At 45.9% G+C, this 15,752-nt stretch overlaps 1 pseudogene; it reads right to left on the bottom strand.

Annotated features, from left to right (window-relative positions):
- Positions 1-11,914: 11,914 nt before the first annotated feature.
- On the bottom strand, positions 11,915-12,032 carry LOC126279356 (5S ribosomal RNA; annotated as a pseudogene).
- Between the last annotated feature and the right edge of the window lie 3,720 nt (positions 12,033-15,752).

The following is a 15,752-nucleotide window of genomic DNA, read 5'->3' as shown; positions in this document are numbered from 1 at the left end:
AAAATTACAAATTTCTGCCAGTTAACTTACGCCAAACACACACGCTCGCAAGGTAGGACTTGCGAACTTCTGCGACATTCTCCTTTCAAGGCAACAATTTCTACCCGAAATGAAATGGCAAACTTTTGCATGGCAAGAAAACATACTAATAACCAACTACCGGTATAAAACATACGCACGTTGAGTAAAAGCCTTAAAAGGTATTGAATTGGAAAAAAACACACAACAGTGTTTGCTAACTACAAACAATATAAAAATTCCAATACGGCGTACATTAACAACCTTGCTTGATTATAGCCAAATATACATAAACACAAATTTACCTAAGTTACAGCTTCCAGCTGAGCAGGAATTCATTATGCAATTGACTAGTTCTTACCACGAGGCAAAAGGAATTTTTCTTCTTTCTTAGAGTTCCTTTTACCCTTAAGTCTAGTAATACCAGTTATGGCAGGCGAGTGAATGGATCAGCTATTAGTGCTTTGCATTTTAAACAGAACGACCATTGGTGCCTTAGAATTTCACAGACATCGCAGAGGCTTACAGTCGAATAAACCATAGGTAAGCTGGGAGGGGAAAGAAGCATTTCGAACCACAGATTTAGACTGACACCCACCCCCCCCCCCCCACCCAAAAAAAAAAATTTGTCCTCAAAACAGGACGAACGGACCATGCTTTCTAATATTACCGCGTTCCCGCGGGTGAGCAGACGAGAATGAATAGTGAGAAACCGCCAAATTATACGGCTGGTATATTTAACAAGAATTATTAAACAGAATTCAGTTAAACTTCATAAAACCTGTTAACAATCAGTACTCAACTTCCGGTGCGTTACGAATCCCAGGACTGAACCAACGCAGCACCTCCAAATGCTCTGCCGAGCCGCCCGCTGTCAGACGTTTCAACGGACGCAGGAAGGCGCGCCGATTTTCAGAACCTCCTCGCCGGTCGACAGCATACGGCCGAACTGCAAATTAGGCCCCTTGCGGACCCACGCACAGGAAGACTCCTTTTGCGACGAGAAGCTAACGCCCCATACCACGGAGCCGTTGCTCGCGTCGCTTACGCTGATGCCGCGGTCTGCGTGCTGTCCCTCTAGCATCGGCAGAGAAGTCGCTTCTTGATGCACCGACTGCCCACTCTCCCCGAGAGCTGGTACAGCTAATTTTTAAACCCACGCGATCAGCCCTCTTTTCCCCTTTCCCGCCAGAGGGAGACACCGAAGCCTTCAATTGCGACAACGGCGCCACCGCCTTTATTACAGCTCATGCTTTGTACTAAATACTTCATGAACAGTACCCGGATCGCGTTGTTGTTCATTTGTGAGTCACAATTTTGTGCGAGATCTAAGTATTTTCTAGGCATTGTTACCGCAGTCTCAACTGCTATGCGCTGACATGTAGTAGCAAGTTTTTGCTGTGAAACATCAGGTGGAGTCTGACAGGACTCTCACACTTCATCCAGAGAAGCTCTCCACATATAACAGCACCTACCGGACAGGTTAAGTGTTTTCCACGTCTGGAAGCCACAATGTATAGTGGTAGAGCTTTTCCAATAAGAGAGGGTAACAGTGGGTCCTCGATCGGTCCGGCATCGGCACTGAGCAAATCTACTAGGAAGGCCTGAGATGAGGGCCGGACAAGTTTGCTTCCGTCCACGGGAAAGCGCTTACCTGGGCAGTGAAGGTTCTGGGGAGGGGGCGGTGGGGTGGATGCAAGACAAAAGCCGCTAGCGCAGCGGCCGGCGTGCAGCCAGTCGTAATGAGCGGCGGACCGCTTTGAAGTCGCCCGCTATATTGCGTGCGGGGGCGTGACTGTTTGTCGTGCCCCAACAAGGGGCCAATAAAGCCCCGATAACATTAGCAATGCACGCTGGCGTGGCCAACTGCAGGCCCCTATTACGGCCAGGTCTGCAGCGCAAGGCCTCCAGCCACCCTGTGGGTAGCCCTTAGCAGTAACAGCCACCCATAATCCAATGCACTGGTAAACCTCGGCAATAAACGCGTTAACCCTAGCCACTAGTGTAACAGAACACGACGAAGAATTTAACGTATCATTTCTAGTCAGTACTTTTACAGTTTCTTATTGGACTTTTTATTTTGGAAAGTGCTTTTCTGTAAAAAATTGTCATTCTAATGGTGTGTTGTCCCACTTCTAAATGTTCAGTGCACTGAAGATAGATACCTACAATTTATCTTAAAATATTTTCATGTAATAAAATAAAAATTGAATACTTTATTCGTTTTCGTTCAAACTAGATTAAATATTAACATACCTGAAAAATGATAGTGATATCTCGTATTTTATAAAAATACAAGCAAGTCGAAAAGTTTTCATAACAAAATGATATTTTCCACAGGCAAATAAGGACATTTAGTAAACAATCAATATGCTGCAATAGTCTAATATACACTCCTGGAAATGGAAAAAAGAACACATTGACACCGGTGTGTCAGACCCACCATACTTGCTGCGGACACTGCGAGAGGGCTGTACAAGCAATGATCACACGCACGGCACAGCGGACACACCAGTAACCGCGTTGTTGGCCGTCGAATGGCGCTAGCTGCGCAGCATTTGTGCACCGCCGCCGTCAGTGTCAGCCAGTTTGCCGTGGCATACGGAGCTCCATCGCAGTCTTTAACACTGGTAGCATGCCGCGACAGCGTGGATGTGAACTGTATGTGCAGTTGACGGACTTTGAGCAAGGGCGTATAGTGGGCATGCGGGAGGCCGGGTGGACGTACCACCGAATTGCTCAACACGTGGCGCGTGAGGTCTCCACAGTACATCGATGTTGTCGCCAGTGGTCGGCTGAAGGTGCACGTGCTCGTCGACCTGGGACCGGACCGCAGCGACGCACGGATGCACGCCAAGACCATAGGATCCTACGCAGTGCCGTAGGGGACCGCACCGCCACTTCCCAGCAAATTAGGGACACTTTTGCTCCTGGAGTATCGGCGAGGACCATTCGCAACCGTCTCCATGAAGCTGGGCTACGGTCCCGCACACCGTTAGGCCGTCTTCCGCTCACGCCCCAACATCGTGCAGCCCGCCTCCAATGGTGTCGCGACAGGCGTGAATGGAGGGACGAATGGAGACGTGTCGTCTTCAGCGATGGGAGTCGCTTCTGCCTTGGTGCCAATGATGGTCGTATGCGTGTTTGGCGCCGTGCAGGCGAGCGCCACAATCAGGACTGCATACGACCGAGGCATACAGGGCCAACACCCGGCATCATGGTGTGGGGAGCGATCTCCTACACTGGCCGTACACCTCTGGTGATCGTCGAGGGGACACTGAATAGTGCACGGTACATCCAAACCGTCATCGAACCCATCGTTCTACCATTCCTAGACCGGCAAGGGAACTTGCTGTTCCAACAGGACAATGCACGTCCGCATGTATCCCGTGCCACCCAACGTGCTCTAGAAGGTGTAAGTCAACTAGCCTGGCCAGCAAGATCTCCGGATCTGTCCCCCATTGAGCATGTTTGGGACTGGATGAAGCGTCGTCTCACGCTGTCTGCACGTCCAGCACGAACGCTGGTCCAACTGAGGCGCCAGGTGGAAATGGCATGGCAAGCCGTTCCACAGGACTACATCCAGCTTCTCTACGAACGTCTCCATGGGAGAATAGCAGCCTGCATTGCTGCGAAAGGTGGATATACACTGTACTAGTGCCGACATTGTGCATGCTCTGTTGCCTGTGTCTATGTGCCTGTGGTTCTGTCAGTGTGATCATGTGATGTATCTGACCCCAGGAATGTGTCAATAAAGTTTCCCCTTCCTGGGACAATGAATTCACGGTGTTCTTATTTCAATTTCCAGGAGTGTAGGTCGACACTTACATGCGCATTATCTGAAGGACGTTACATTGTAGAAACTAAATGTGTTCCTTTTAGATGTCTACAGGTCATAGGAAACAGTAACAACCCATATTTTCCAAACTGATTTGTCACATTTTTCACATTTATATTACCCGTTGCCTTCTCTGTAACATTTTTGCACTTGGCAGAGGTGGTGTCTTCCACTTATGCCTGATTATTTGAAGTGAACTGCTACAGCTATAAACCTGTTTTCTTTGCCAAGTTCTCATGTGAGCTAGAGGAACAAATCTCGTCTTGTTATTTTGATGTCTGTAACCTCTGCGTCGATTACCAAAACATTGCTGGCTGCTGAACCTATAATCTATATACTGTAAGAATTCACAGTAATTATGTATGTTCTATCTGTTCTAAGCCACTGGCAGGATTTCAACAAAACATAGTAGACCTGTCACCCATAGAGTTCGGGGGTGGAATTGCAAAAGTAGTTTTTCCTCTCTTTGAGGAATGCAGAGAAACGCCTGAACAATTGAATCTGCTCTAGGATGAGCATGCATTCGAAGTGGTGTATGTGTTGATGGTCATGGCAGAACAGAGCCAGGTAGGAAGAGGAGATGAATATTGAGATGGAGGACGATGATATGGATAGAGAGAGGGGGCAGAGAAGATGTACAGCGAGAGAGGAGACAGAAGAACCTGGGTGGAGGGATGAGAGGATGTGATGGATAGAGGGAGGGATTGGAGAAGACGACGATCGGGTCCATATGGAAGGACAGGGAGAGAGGGGACCAGCTGGTGGATAAAGAGAGGGGGGTGAGGAGATAGACAGGGGGGAGGAAATGGATGGAGGGAGGAGGAGTTTAACATGAGATCGGGACCATATGTTGGTTTGGTGACTTCTCAAATCAATGACAGGGTAGGTTAAAACGTTAACTGGAAAATCCGTGGTCCGACCAAAATCCGATCCTGCGGTACCTAGGTTTCCAGCGATGCGTATACAGCCAAACAATCGGGCGGGCATCTATGTGGACAGTTCATCTATATGTTTTGATGGGTGAGATTGTATCACAAAATGTAACATATATTTTTTGACTGCAATGAGTTGGCAGTTTATTTACACTGCCAGAGGACTATTGACGGACACTGAGCTGTCTAGCTAACTGACCCTGTTCTATGACAAAAATTAATTAAAACTAAAAAGTAGTGAATTAGCAATTCAACGACAACTAAATGAAAAAATAATTCAGAATTATTTCGGTCTATTTCGTTAAAGTAACTTATAAATTAACTGACGAGCAATAATAGTTATAGCGTACAAGGTTGGCACTTGTGACCGAAGGGTCTCTGATAATTGCACATAAAAATTAAACAATGTATGTCGCGGGATTGTACCGTGATTATCGCGATGTATAAAAGACAGATAGTACTAGAGAAGGGAATGATTTACATCTGTGGCAGAATTCGGAAGAAAATTCGACATTCGAATCTGAAAGCAAGTCTTCAAAGTGAAGCCTGAGGTCACTGAAATTCTATAAAAACGGCTTGCTGTCTTTACTGATCATAAATGCGCCCATGTTCCTTAAGACGACGATCAATGGCTTCAAACGTATCCTTGCCGAGGCACCTTCGTCCTGGAATTCTCTCCTGGTACAAACGTTGAGCACGAATGCCATTGACATCAGCTAATCCATACATCAAATGGCCATGTCTCATCTCTGTATATTGAGAAAACTGGCACTGCACGATCGAAGTCTGTGATTAACTCTACGTACTAACTCTAGTGCTCGCAACGGTCGCACTGATCACTGGAACAGTTTGTTACCTATAAACAAGCAATGACTTACGTCGCATGGCACCAGCGGCACGTACAATAAACACTGCGGTCGTATAATGTAAACAGATGTCAGCAAGAGTGCATATTCCCCATGGTTCTACCTTTCGTTTCTTGTGTGTTTTCAATGCTCAATGATTTGGAGAAAATGAGATGCAACACGGAAACAATACGTCTCCAGACCCACGTACATAAAATACACTACTGGCCATTAAAATTGCTACACCAACAAGAAATGCAGATGATAAACGGGTATTCATTGGACGAATATGATATACTAGAACTGACATGTGATTACATTTCCAAGGAATTTGGGTGGGTAGATCCTGAGAAATCAATACCAAGAACTACCACCTCTGGCCGTAATGACGGCCTTGATACACCTGGGCATTGAATCAGAGCTTGGAGCATGTACAGCTGCCCATGCAGCTTCAACACGACATTACAGTTCATCAAGACTAGTGAGTGGCGTATTGTGACGAACCAGTTGCTCGGCCACCATTGACCAGGCGTTTTCAGTTGGTGAGATATCTGGAGAATGTGCTGGCCAGGGCAGCAGTCGAACATTTTCTGTATCCAGAAAGGCCCGTGAAGGACCTGCAACATGCGATCGTGCATTATCCTGCTGAAATGTAAGGTTTCGCAGGGATCAAATGAAGGGTAGAGCCACAGGTCCTAACACATCTGAAATGTAACGTCCACTGTTCAGAGTGTCGTCAATGCGAAGAAGAGGTGACCGAGACGTTTAACCAATGGCACCCCACACCATCACGCCGGGTAATAAGCCAGTATAGCGATGACGAATACAAGCTTCCAATGTGCGTTCACCATGGTGTCGCCAAACACGGATGCGACCATCATGATGCTGTAAACAGAACCTGGATTCATCCGAAAACATGACGTTTTGCCATTCGGGCACCCAGGTTCGTTGTTGAGTACATCATCGTAGGCGCTCCTGTGTGTGATGCAGCGTGAAGGGTAACCGCAGCCATGGTCTCCGACCTGATAGTCCATGCTGCTGCAAACGTCGTCGAACTGTTCGTGCACATGGTTTTTGTCTTGCAAACGTAGCCATCTGTTGACTCAGGGGTCGGGACGTGGCTGCATGATCCTTTACAGCCATGCGGATAAGATGCCTGTCATCTCTACTGCTAGTGATAAGAGGCCGTTGGGATCCTGCACGATGTACCATATTACCCTCCTAAACCCACCGATTCCGTATTCTGCTAAGAGCCGTTAGATCTCGACCAACGCGAGCAGCAATGTCGCGATACGATAAGCCGCAATCGCGTTACGCTACAACCTTTATCAAAGTCGGGAACGTGAAGGTACACATTTCTCCTCCTTACACGAGGCATCACAACAACGTTTCACCAGGAAATGCCGGTCAACTGCTGTTTGTGTATGAGAAATCGGTTGGAAACATTCCTCATGTTAGCACGTTGTAGGTGTCGCCACCGGCAACAACTTCTGTGAATGGTCTGAAAAGCGAATCATTTGCATATCACAGGATCTTGTTCCTGTCGGTTAAAATTCACGTCTATAGCACGTCATCTTCGTGGTGTATCAATTTTAATGCCCAGTAGTGTATATTATCTTCGTCTGCGTGTGAGGAATGTAGCCTGCAGTTTGTGCTGTATATTTTTGTTACCCCTTGTATGAGAACAGTGTTGTACGGAGGCAGTCCATAACCCACCAGAAAGTGAGCTCCTCAGCTGTTCCACAGCAATTGCCTGTCACGTTGCTATCGCTCCCCGTTAAGCCGCGGCGTGTGAGTGACTGCCTACGCGACCTCGGGTCACGCTTTGTTAACGAGGTCGCCGCAGACAGACAAGCGGACATAACGCGTGATTTGGTGGGCGATCGCGCCTGTTGGCGAAAGGATAACAGCGTGCGGAGGCGGCGGCGGCGGCGGCGGCTGCCGGCCTCGGGCCGCCGGCTTACGGCTATTAATATCGGCTGCGGCGCGGCGCCGCGCGGCCATTTACATGGCGTGTTGTGGGCGCCCAACACGGCCGTACATCTGCATCCGGCAAACACGGCTCGCAGCCGGGGAGCGCCGCCGCACACACGGCGTCTGTCAGGGTCTGCTGCTGCTGCTGCTGCTGCTGCTGCTGGGGAAGTCCTGTCTGACCTGATGGCAGGCAGCGCGACAGAGGCACGTTCCTTTGCTCACTGCGGAGGCACAAGTTTGGTTCTGGGTCGTACACAGATGATCCTCGATAACACGAATCTGTTTATGTACCAAGGTGACAAGACTCATGCGATATCCCGTAATATCGTGCCGTACCTCCTTTTTCCCGGTGTAGTGCAGCAACTAGATATGGTACAGACTTGTCACAGGATGTCCCCTGCGGAAATATTGAACCATGCTGTCTCTATAGCTGTCCGTAGTTGACAGCCACCAAAGTGTATTACTCGTTTTCGTCTTTACTAATGTTAGCAGGCCAGATTGTGGTATATAAGGGGCGTGAGCTACATTAGATGTTAGTGATAAAAGTGTTGCCAGTGCAGGATGTTGTGCAAGAACTCACCTCGTGATTATGTACCATAAATGTACCACTGATTTCGTGTCGGGCTTTCAGGGTGACCTTGCAATTCACTAGAACTTTCCTGAGCTCCCCTTCTGTCTTTGCTCCGTTTTTTTCTCTAATCTTTCCTATTCTTTCTTCCTTCTTCGTACCGCGGCTATCTCTCACGGTTTTCAATGCACAAATGTAGGGAGAAGGGGGCGCATGTGTGTGGTGGTTCACGATATCGTAGTGCTGTGGGGGAGCGCCACTCGTGCCTATAGTTTGAGAACACTGACGACTGATGTACGAACATTTCTCAAAAGAAAAACAGGTATGTGTTCTCTTTTCTTTTAAAACTATAAATAGTAGCGTAGCTAGTACTATCCATTGTTCTAGTAAACTGAATGAGCGCGACACCAATGATGAAGTTTCAACCTCGAAAGAAGTTTATTAATGTCAGTCAGCTGAATTTAAAGAAAATCTCATCCAATCCAGAAGTCACAGTTAGAGTAATTACTTTCTGATGTGTGTGTAGTGGTCATTAATACTTAAAAGAGAGTTTCAATAATTCTATCGCTGTCCTTTCATTAGTTGCTAAGCAACGTATCAACAAGCTGACTATGCTATGATTAATATTTGTCGTATCCCGACAGTAAATCGCTTCTCGCTTGCTTTAAGCATCAAGACGATTACCATGCCGCTCAGATAAGTCTTTGATAGTTATTATCAAGCTAATGTCCGTAAATTGCGGTTAATGTTGCTCAATCACACATGCGACGGTAACGCCCAATATCCAGCCGCGTATCTTGAACTCCGCGCCGATATCTGAGAATTCGCGTACGATTTGTTTGCACCAAAATCGGTCAATGGTTCCCTAGAATAATTTTAAAATCAACTGCAGGTTGTAAATTAACAGTTCTATGCCCATTCGTAAAAGTTACAGCAGATCCGCGCTGGACGACTATTTGGTCGCTCACCCGAGCAGCATGGAAGTTTTTTTTTTCCGCTACAAAGAGCAGACATATCATGCATAATGCAACAAGGTTATTTGCTATGTCAAAACATATTTGTATCTATCTCATTAAAACTCATTACCTACTAAATGTTGTACATAATTAAACTGTTTACTTTGTAAATAATCAATAAAATTTGGAAATGAATGATATGTGTAAAAAATTTCAAGTTGAAATCACGTCATGCGTCACTACTGGTTTCCACTCCCCTACACTCACGTGACGCTAAGTAGATCCGACTATATAGGACATATAATGTTACACTATCCAGTATGTTCTTCAAACAAATCGTGAACGATTTGGGCCCAGTGACATGGATAATTGTCATCGATAAGAATTCCATCTTTGTTTGGAGACGTGAGCCACTGATCTGTTCAGATGAACCAGGCGAAGCACTCCATTCCATGTAAACACCGCCCACACCACTATGGAGCCACCACCAACTTGTACAGTCCCTTTCTGATAACCAGGGTCCATGGCTTCCTGGGATCTGCACCACATTCGAACCCTGTCATGGAAATGGAAATGAGCGTTTGGCGTCATTGGCCGGGAGGCTCCTTGCGGGGCAGGTCCGGCCGCCTTCATGCAGGTCTTACTGCATTAGACGCTACAGTGGGCGACCTCCGCGCCGGATTGAGATGAAATGATGATGAAGATAACACAACACCAAGTAGTCCCTGAGCGGAGAAAATCTCCGACCCAGCCGGGAATCGAACCCGGGCCCGTAGGAAGGCTATTCGTCACACTTACCACTCAGCTATCGATGCGGACAACACTGCCATTAGCTCTTACTAACTGGAATCGGGGCACATATGAACAGAACATGGTTTTCCAGTCCTCTAGTGTCCAACAGATTTGGTCACGAACCCATAAGAGTCGCTGTACTCTGTGTTGTCCTGTAAGCAGAGGCACTCGGGTAGGTTGTCTGCTGCTGTAGCCCATCAACACCAAATTCCGCCGCACTGTCCTAACGGATAAGTTTGTCGTACATCCCACTTTGATTTCTGCGGTTACTTCATGTAGTGTCGCTTGTGTGTTAGCGCTAACAACTCTACACACATGCTGCTGCTCTCGGTTGTTAAGTGGAGGCCGTCGGGCACTGCGTTGTCAGTGATGAGAGGTGACGTCTGAGGTTCGATAATCTTGGCACACTCCTGCCACTGTGGATCTGGCAGAATTGAATTCCCTAATGATTTCCCAAATGGAATGTCCCATGTGTCTAGGTCCCATTACTATTGCATGTTGTAAGTCAGTTAAATCCCGCCGGAAACCTTTCCACATGAATTACGTGAGTGAAAATGATAGCTCTGCCAATGCACTGCCCCTTTGTACTTTGTCTACGCGATACTATCGCTATTTGTATATGAAATAAGTTTTCTTTAGTTTATGTCTATGTTCACAAACTTATTACCGGGTTCGGCCTTTAATGACCAACATCAGATCAGTTTCATAAAAAACGATGTCCGAATGGTGGCATCGTCGAATGTTAAATAATGCGGAATCTTGTATATGTGCATATCACTATCCCATGACCTTTGTCTCCTCAGTGTAAATGTCTTGTACTCTTCTGCTTTACTGCTACTGAAATTGTGATCCTACTGTTAATTCACTGCCTGACAAAAATTGACGTACCCAAAATAAATAGTGGGATGTCAGTGGAACGGCGTACATCAACAAACAATCTACAGGTATGTAAATGATTAGTGTTCCGATTCTCTGTAACAGGTAGGACAGCCACCAGAGTGTATTACTCGTTTTCGTCTTTATTAAAGTTAGCAGGCCAACTTGCGATGTGTAAGGGCCGCGAGCTACATTAGATGTTGAGCGATGACTGAAAAAGGCATGGAGTGAGTGGCTCGAAGACCTCTTGAGTAACATCAGCATGTTGTCAGCGACAGCGAGTCTTCATCAGAGACAAGGGTACCGTCAGGAGTGCCCCACAGAAGAGTGATAGCAGTGCTACTATTCTCTATATACATATATGACAGGCAGATGTTGCAGGTAGAAATCTGCGGTTGTTTGTTAATGATGCTGCGGTGTACGGGAAGGAGCCATAGTTGAGTGACTGTAGAATGACACAAGGCGACTTAGACAAAAATTCCAATTGGTGTGATGAATGGCAGCTAGCTCTAAATGTGGAAAAATGTAAATTAAAGTAGATGAGTATAAAAAAACAAACTTGTAATGTTCTGATACAGCAGTAGTAGCGTCCGACATGACCCAGTAACTTCGTTGTAATCTCAGGATATAACGTTGGAAATTGGCATGAACTGGAACGACCGTGTGAGGATTGTGATAGGGAAAGCGAATGGTCGACTTCAGTTTACTGGCAGAATTTTAGAAAAGTGTGATTCATCTGTAAAGGAGACCGCATGTAGGACGCTGTTGCGAACTGTTCTTGAGCACAGCTTTAGTGTTTGGGACACAAATGAGGTCACATTCAGGAAAACATCAAAGCGATACAGAAGCAGACTACTACATACGTTACTGATAAATTCGAACAACACGCAAATGTTACTGAGATCCTTGGGAGTCCCTAGAGGGAAGGCAACTTTCATTTCCGGAAACTCTCCGTCCGAACAGGCCTTAGAAGGCCCGACGTTACCGGCCGGCCGCCGTGTCATCCTTAACGCACAGGTGTCACTTGATGTGGATATGGAGATGCATGTGGTCAGCACACGGCTCCCCGGGCCGTATATCAGTTGACGCCTCATAAGGGCTGAGTGCACCCCGCTTGCCAACAGCTCTCGGCAGACCGGATGGTCACCCATCCTAGTGCTAGTCCAACCCAACAGTGCTTAACTTCGGTGATCTGACGGGAACCGGTGTTACCACTAAGGCAAGGCCGTTGGCTTTGTGGCGAACGCTATTGAGAAAATTTAGAGAACCGCCATCTGAAGTTGACTGCAGAATGATTCTACTGCCACCGATATACATTTCACATATGGGCCACGTAGGTAACATCCGAGAAATTATGGCTCACACGGAGCCATTTAGTCTCCTTTCCTTTCTCTTTCTGCGAGTAGAATACGAAAGGTAACGACGTGAAGTGGTTCATGGTACTCTCCGCCACACATCGTACGTTGGGTTGCGAATTGTGTATGTAGACATCGCGGACCATTGTGAAATATCGTTATCGGGAACCTTAGAGAGTTTGAAAGAGGCCTGATCTTACATCTGCGTTTGGGCCCGCTGGTCTAGTCGCACGATGTCTCAATGCGTGACACGTCGATGTTGGACTGCCTGAAATCGTAAAGTGAGACACACACATCACGTCGACCACAGCCGGGTAAGATCGGCGTATTTCGCACCATGTAAATGTAAGGTAACTTCAACGTCGTAGTGCTTCACATCTGCGCCTGCCATCCGAGCACCTTCCACAACATTCTGTGTCGTACCGCACGAGTGTTCGGAGACTAACCGCACCTGGACTAGCCAACATCCGCCACGTGTGTAGCTGCCATCAACGCCTCAAGACAAACGGCAGTGTTTGCAACGATGCCGCGACCGGAAACCCGGGACTGATGCTGAATGGAGTCGAATAGGCTTCAGCGATAAACTGCTGTTCCGCAGTACCACGGATGAGCATCGTCGGTGAGTATAGCGACCTGGGGCTAGATCCCATTCTTCCAAAGCCTTGCAGAGACACGGCAGTGTAATCCCTAACGATTTGATACAGGATTTCAGGTCTCGGCTTGTAGTGATTGATGGAGCTCTGATTCCACGACGGTACTCTCACGCAATACATCTACATCTACATTTATACTCCGCAAGCCACCCAACGGTGTGTGGCGGAGGGGACTTTACGTGCCGCTGTCATTACCTCCCTTTTCTGTTCCAGTCGCGTATGGTTCGCGGGAAGAACGACTGTCTGAAAGCCTCCTTGCGCGCTGAAATCTCTCTAGTACTGATATTCAAATCTTCAACAAGACAATGCTCGTCCACACATCTATGAACTGCGTGATGTTAGGTACTCCAGTGGCTAGTAAGATTTTTAAATCTGTCACCATCAAGATGTGTGTGGGACTAGCTCTTACGTCGACGCAGTCCTATGTAGTATTCAGTAAATTTTGTGGAAATTTGTGGTAAGTGCAACAGGACCAAACTGCTGAAGTCGTCGGTCCCTGGGATTACACACTACTTAATCAAACTTAAACTAACTTACGCTGAGAACAACACTCACACCCATGCCCGAGGGAGGATTCGAACCTCCGACGGAGGAAGCCGCGCGAGTCGTGAAAAGGCGTCTGAGACCGCACGGCTGACCCGCGCCGCTGCAGTATTGAATTTATCTAGGACGAGTTGAGGACCACCTTGCCCCAGAAGAGGAGCCAGCGGCTCTATGATATCCTTCACAGCCAATCAGTGCATGTATCCAGTCCGGAAGGGGACGCAACGTCATATTGACAATTTGGGTTAAATTGCCAAGCTATCTAAATTCGACTCTGTTTTATAGTAGCTGAAATACAGTCACATACCAACTCAACCCATGTAGTACATTTAGTTTACTCTTCCCATTGTTGGTGCTTCGTTTTTATAGATGGGCAGTGTAAGTAAAGGACCTGTCAATTTGTTAGTCAATTAGTTAGTAATTGGCTTCCAAGTTAGTAGAATTCTTTCATTTCAACTACTCCGAAATCAGTAAATTTGTTGCTACTCTCGTTTCTGATTTACCTCCTTGCTTTAGTCTTTCTTTGGGAAAATCTCAGTGCGTATTCTGTGCTAGTTAATACATGTTTCATACATCGTTTGAACGATTCATGTATCGGAATGATGAGGAACGAGTCAGTTTACAGACTGTGTATACATGAGTAGACTTAGTATCAGTGAACACATTATTATTTTAGCTCTATTTCTGCAACTACACACTTTTTTACTGGCTACCGTTTTTTAAGCAGTAATTCTTCAACGGAATACAAGGAGTTGTCCAGAAGAACTGATTTTAAATTATTAATTGTATCTGACTTTCAGATATATTATGCTATCGGGCAAACATCAGAAATTTTTCTTCCTGCATACTGAACTCCTGTCTAGGCCACAGTCAACTTTAGCAGTGGGTAATAAAGATGTTTCTAGTGTGGAGATCATTGTTCTTTCCAAATTGCGATGGTTTATTTATGACGAATTTCTACAGCGAATACATGTATTGTGACGACACATTAAAAATCCTTAACTCCTTGAAGAGGTAGCTACATGACGTCCGTGGATGAACACCGCACATTACTCTTACTGACCTCTTTTGTGTAACCAGTATTTTCCTTAAAGTGATGAATTACCACACAGTGTAAATATGCCAAATATGTCAACAGTTTGATACGTTTGCTTCCAGGATTAGCAGTTGTACGAAGAGCAGAAATGGCTAAACTTTATTGGTTCAAATGGCTCTGAGCACTATGGGACTTAACATCTGTGGTCATCTGTTCCCTAGAACTTAGAACTACTTAAACCTAACTAACCTAAGGACATCACACACATCCATGCCCGAGACAAGATTCGAACCTGCGATCGCAGCAGTCGCGCGGTTCCGGACTGAGCGCCTAGAACCACGAGACCACCGCGGCTGGCACTAAACTTTATTGTTTGACAAGCTGAACAATATGCTTCTTCCAGTTAATGGTTTCGTTAATATGCACAAGCAAAAATTTAGAAGCACTCTACCCTATTTACTGACTCCTGCTCGAGTGCTACATCAGTTGTTGATATAACTATTTGTTGTAAGAACTGAATGAGTGTGTTCTTTCAGAAAGTAAGCGGGAACCACTTCACAATCATTGGACGACATCACTAACTCTTCTGTTGCTTCTCTCTAATGGTATTTAATATAACACTAATATCGTCTGCTAAAAGTACCAATTTGCCTTGTTGAATGTTAGGTGGAAGCTCATTCACATACATACTGAACAGACGTGATTTTTTCCTCGTTCACTAAAGTTTTCTACCGTTACGAAATTGTCTGAATTATTTAGCACAATCTTATACATTCTACTTGTTAAGTATGATTCACGTAAGCTGTGCATAAAACCAACCATTCCCAAAACCTTGAGTTTTTCAAAGAGAGTAACAAGATCTACTGCATAAAACGCCTTGGGAATGTCAAAAAAGTACCAGCTGGTGAAATATATTACTGTTACTGTGTAAGGCTTGTAGTATTTGATGAGTGAAAGTATAAATACCATTTTCAGGTGAGTGACACTTCTGGAATCCAAGATGTGAGTTGCTGAGTAAATTGTTTTCGCTTAATGGTGCGACTACTCTTGAATACATTACTTTCTTTAATATTTTCAAAAAAAAAGGAGTCATTATGTAAACTGGACGATAATTTTTAAGTTACGTCTTGTCGCCTTCATTATGAACTGATTTAACAGTTGTATATTTTATCCTGTCTGAACAAAAATTCTATGTGCCAGTAATGCTTTCAAAAATGGTTCAAATGGCTCTGATCACTATGGGACTAAACTGCTGAGGTCATCAGTCCCTTTAGAACATAGAACTACTTAAACCTAACTAACCTAAGGACATCACGCACAACTATGCCCATGGCAGGATTCGAACCTGCGACCGTAGCGGTCGCGC

Source organism: Schistocerca gregaria, chromosome 6 (genome assembly GCF_023897955.1).
Source record: "Schistocerca gregaria isolate iqSchGreg1 chromosome 6, iqSchGreg1.2, whole genome shotgun sequence".
Taxonomy (NCBI): Eukaryota; Metazoa; Arthropoda; class Insecta; order Orthoptera; family Acrididae; genus Schistocerca; species Schistocerca gregaria.
The sequence above is the reverse complement of the archived record's forward strand: the minus strand, read 5'-3'. Positions and strand labels throughout refer to the sequence as shown.